The following is a 5,729-nucleotide window of genomic DNA, read 5'->3' on the forward strand; positions in this document are numbered from 1 at the left end:
CTTACCCAGTGTTCCCAGAGTCCCATGGACAGGCCAACTTAGCAGGAGCCAGATGGAGAGAGAAAGCTGGTTATAGAGACATTTGCAACTCTGACAAGAAATCTGCTTCATGGAAGAAGATAAGCAAGCAAGGGCTAATTAGGAAGGCTAACTCTGGCTCTTTCATTAAAATCTCCCTTTAGAATCAATCTATTCTGTGGAATGAAATTTCATAATATTGAGTTATAGTTATGAATGCATTTACCCAAATGTTTTCAGCTTTGATTAAGATAAACATTTCCAAGGGAAAAACAACCTCCCCAAGTTAAGTCCACTATGAGTAGAGATTTGGTAAATATCTTTGTTGTTGTTGTGGAGTTGTTTTATTTTGATTTTAGCTCAGATCTCCTTTGAGAATAACCTAGAGAAGGGTACCCTAAGGACAAACTTTTTAGAAAAGACACCTAGAGAGCCCAGGTGTCCAATGCCATTGCTAAATATTTCAAAAATAAATATATGCATATGCATACATTCTCATGTACACATGAAAATCTGTCCAAAAATATCTCTTGTGGAGATCTACAGGATGAAACTGAAGCCATCATATTAACTTGGCATTTGATAAGATACATGATAACACTACCGTTTCCTATGACCTCTTTCTGAAGCGATGATTGAAAGCCTACCCTCAAATTTCCTACCTTTGCTGAGGGTGGTAAAAAGAGCAGAAGAAGAGAAGAAGTAGTAATGAATCTTTGAGTAAAAAGATTTCTTTTTTGTGGAATAAATTGCTCCTAACATACTAAAGCCCACATTAAGAGGTATCTATATCTCTCTTCTACTTCCCTTCCACTGTTTCTCATAAAATAACCTTGCCACTTGCCAGAGAAAACACAGATCTGTGAAAACAAGGTCAATTCATATTTATCATTTATTTAAAAGAAGTGAAACACTGCCCGGTAAATTCTCTGTTTTGATACTTAGCCAAAAATTTATACTCAATATAATTTTCATGTCAAGTGTGGCATAATCTTCCTTAGATTTAAGAAGTCCAATAAGTTCTAAGAGTAGGCCATCACAGGATTATTAAGATTGTCATTATCAACATTATGTTGGTACTAGTATTTGATTACCTCCTGTCTTCAAAACAAATGGAACAATTAAGGAAGGCTAGGAAAATACAGTGTTGTTCCCAGGCAGTCATTTGACCATCAAAATTCCATTTGACACATCTACGTGCACAGATGACTTCTCAAGAAGAAATATATTTAAGCTACAAAGTGTATTATGCCTTCCCTCTAGGACTGTGGGAATATATTCTACATGTATTCAAAGGAGAAAACTATTCATTTGTACAGATATGTTAAAAAAATTAAGATGAACTCTTTTTTGGTCAATTAGAATGTTAGTGAAAATAATACATGCAAAATTCACTTCACCTTCTTACACAGAGATTCCTTGCCCTGGATTTATTTTCTCTTTTCTTTTTCTTTTCTTTTCTTTCTTTATTCTTTCTTTATTTCTTTCTTTCTTTTTCTCTTTCTTTCTTTCTTTCTTTCTTTCTTTCTTTCTTTTTTTGTGGAACAGGGGATTGAACTCAGGCTCTTGCACTTGCCAGGCAAGCATTTATTCTACTGCCATCTCCCCGGCCCCCTTTTCCTTATAGTATAATGTCACAATATAAACTAGAGCACAAGGGCCTGAAATCTAGGAAAAGAGAAGCAAGCTGTAGGCCAAACCAGACAACTCACTCTGAGACACTTCTACAGTCTTACAAGAGATAGAAAAACTCTTTAATTTTACTTAATCTACTTAGTTATAGGAGATTAAGTATCTCCTTTACTAATACAAACAGACCTCAAAAAAAATAAAGAACTGGTTCCTTAAACAAAGATCTAGTATAATCTCACAAATATACAAACAATTATTATTATTTAGATGGCATATATATGATTTTATCTATTTGTGAAATTGATCTGTAACCCCTAAATCAACCCCAATGCCATTTTCATGAGTAGGTACAGAACAGAGGCACAAAATTTGAGATGCTGAACATAGAACTTCCCAGCTGAAATGGTATAAGACAGGACCTTCATGCTTCCTCTCTCACACACCACGCACATTTTCTTATCATACAGTTAGTGCAATTTTTCACATCTTTGTGTTTTTCTCATTGGTATTTCTGCAGTTTAAAACACTCCTGAGAAGAGTGTTGAAGTGCTATTCCTAAGTGCACGAAGTTGTGATGCGCCTTAGAGAGGAAATATGAGTGTTAAATAAGCTGTGTGTAAGCAGGAGTTACAATAATGTTGGCTGTGAATTCTATGGCAGTGAAACAACAGTATGTATTAAATAAGGTGTTTTTAACCAGAAATACACATAACATGAGGTTATACATTACTGACAAAAACATGATCAGAGGCTAGCAGAAACCCAACCTCATATTTCCCTTAAGAGCAATGGTTTGGTATTAACTAATTCATTGTATATGATAACATTATAGAATATAACTACTATAAATAATGAGAATAGACTGTGTCTACTCTCTTGATTCCCTTCATTACTATTACCATGAAGTTCCCTTCTAAGTGATTTTATGCTTGCAGGTTAAAAAAGAAATCTGTAAGTTGTACTTATACTTTTGGAGGGTCACTGAAAAACCAGTAAGTAAATGCCTTATGTCCCTGTTTCACAGATTTTTTTTAAGTTACAAACGTTAACAATATAGCTCCATATGAGTCCCTCATTCTATACTCTCCAATTATAGAGAAATATGCAATGCAAAGACCATCAAAGACATCTAGCTCACTCCCCTCTTTGCATAGGGCCAAGGGTCTCACTACCAGTTGGTAGACAATAAAAAGAAAAACAGATAATGCAGCTCCAAATGTAGGTCTGCACAAGGCTTTCTACTTGTGGTCATGTGAATGAAAAGAATTTCTTTTGGTGCAATGAAAGGAAGCAGATAAACTGAGAGCTGGAAGTAGAGACAGCTGAATGGAGAGCCAGGACAGCCATGTAAATTGGTCTCTCACCTAGACACTCTACTCTTTTTCTCATCTTGCTATGGCCAGTCAGGCTGGACACTGACTTTTCTGTCATCCTAATTCTAGGCTGTGTTTCTGACTTAAATGTGACAGTGAACCTCTGGCTTTCTATATGAAATCGACACATAATTGTAACTCCACCCAGAAGCCTATATGTTGCTGCTCTGTCCCTGAACTTCTCTGTTTTCTCAGCAGACAAGGTTATTTCTCTGCATCTTGAATCAAGTTGGACACCCTGTCCCTGAGCTCAGCCTTCTGCCCTATTTTCTTCATCTTGGTTCTAGCATTCTGAAAAGAGTCACATCTTACAGACTCTTCTCCTACATTATTCTCTGCCCTATCACCATTAAACACTTATCTGATCTAAGTAACATTTCTTTATTGAAGAATATTCTATTGGCTTTTTTTCAACTTTTGAAGCATTATTTGACATATGGCTTTTTCCCAAATGGCTCTCTCAGGATGTATGAGGATACTAACTGCATTAAGGGAAAGAGAGGTACATTCCTGAAGATCAAGCTGCAGACTCCAGCAGCAACACCTATGATTAGCGGGTGGCTTAGAGAGCCTTCAAAAAGAAGTCCCTGGAAGACAAGAGCCTACATGACAAGTAAGCCAACACAACCAACATGGTGTGTGGATTTTTTAAAAAATCAGCTTATACTGCGACTTCATCATGCTGCAACAATGTCTGCACAATGCCAAAAACATCCAGATGGAAGTTGAGAAGTTGATGGTAGTTCAGCCGCTACCACATGCTTCCTCTGCACCGATGTCTTGTGGAGACGCCAGCACAGATCTCTGGGGCCTGGATGAGTAGCCAGGCAAGAAGCCAGAGGGAAAATATCACCAATATATGTTTAAATTAAATTAATTAACATTTATATAACTCTGTGCATGGTATAAGTAACATCTACCAAAATAGTGTCTCATTTAATCAGAACAACTACCTCATACATTAAGTGTTATTATTATTCACATTTATAGACAAAAACTTTAATATTCAAAAATAATCAGATCACACAATTATAAAGAATAGAGCCAGAATTTGAACTGTGGTCAACTTGTGTAGTCAATAATAATGATTGAGGGATTACTTGTGCCAAGAATTATGGCATTATAAAATAGTACTATTTATTGTCCTCTACACAGATATGCTATGTTATTATACAAAGAGAATGCAAGGATAAAATGGTTCATATTGCAATATATACCTTGATTTACCTCAATTTTCATATATTTGACAATATGATTTTCATATATATAGTTTGTTTCTGTAAAGAACTAAAAAGCAAAATATATGAATTATATCTGTTTAAAATTCAGTGAATTTTTTTCTGTGAGGCCTAATACTACAAACATGAGCCCAGACAGGTTTTTCATACCTCCTTGTATTATCTGCACCTAACAAGGCATATGTTTCAGTGAAGACAGTCAATAATAATCCAATATGTTTCTAAGATTCACAAGTTGACAACGTGAGGCAAGTTGCCAACTTTGCATTCCTAAAAATTATTCTAAGAATTGGGCCTAGTTTAGTGGTGTTATGCTCCAGAATGATAGTTCTGGGTTTATTCTTGATTGTCAAATTCACCAAATAAACACAATTTGCTTTGGGGTTTTTTTTGTTTTGTTTTGTTTTGTTTTTTTGTTTTTTGTTTTTTTGCCCATATATTCTTATTCATCTCTACGTCTTCACCGCAACCATATGTTTAGAATAGATTGTTTTGAAGGACAAAAAACATGTATAGGAACTCAAGATTAAGCTTGGAATTGCCGATTTCTACAGAATGAAAAGAGAGAAATAAAAATGCCCTTTAGAAAATAAATGTAATATCAGATGAAAGACACCACAGACATGCGCAGTGAATTCCTGACGTTAGGACAACCAGGAGATAAAAGAGAGGATGCAGGGTGTCACCCTTATTCATGTGCAAATTTAATTTCCTAAAACCCCATGTCTCAAAATCAAACCCTGATATGGTTTGTATCTAGTTGTCTCCCCAATGCCTCATATAAATCATGGGGCGGTAGCTGCTTCAGGAGCAGCTTGTGACTCAAGGGGCGGGGCCAGAGGACCTCGGCGAGGCTTGAGGGGGGGGGCAGAGAGGCAGAAACCATTAAAATGACAGCATGTGCCTCCCTAACACCCCCACTTCCTCACCCCCCACCCCTTCCCACCTGCCTGGTGGCCTCTCTTGAAGGCATGGAGCGGATCATCCTGGACACAGCACCCCAGCCTCTCTTCCAGACCCTGTAGCGTGAAACGGCAGCGTCTCGAGGTCTTGCTATGTAATTCAGGCTGCTTTAAACTATGAAACCTCCAGTAGCTGTGAGCTAAATGAACTTTTCCTTTCCTAAGCTTGAGTGTTGGGTATTTGTCCCAGCAAGGAGAGAAAAGTAACTAAGACGAACCATATATTCAGGAAAGTGAGATTTTTCTAAAATTCTAAGCACTTTCTCCACAACTTTACTTTTGCTTCATCTAAAATGATTTTTATATCAATAGTGTATAGATCTCTGTGCACAATCCCTACCTGGACTTCCAAATTCAACCTATTTTTTTTTTTTATTTTTATTTATTTGAGAGAGAGAGAGAGAGAGAGAGAGAGAGAGAGAGAGAGTGTGGTGTGTGTGTGTGGCCAGCTCAGCCCACCAGGGGGCGGGGCTGGCTGGCATGTGGTGCTGGGGGATTGAACCGCG

This window comes from Octodon degus, unplaced genomic scaffold (assembly GCF_000260255.1).
Source record: "Octodon degus isolate 3935 unplaced genomic scaffold, OctDeg1.0 scaffold00091, whole genome shotgun sequence".
NCBI lineage: Eukaryota > Metazoa > Chordata > Mammalia > Rodentia > Octodontidae > Octodon > Octodon degus.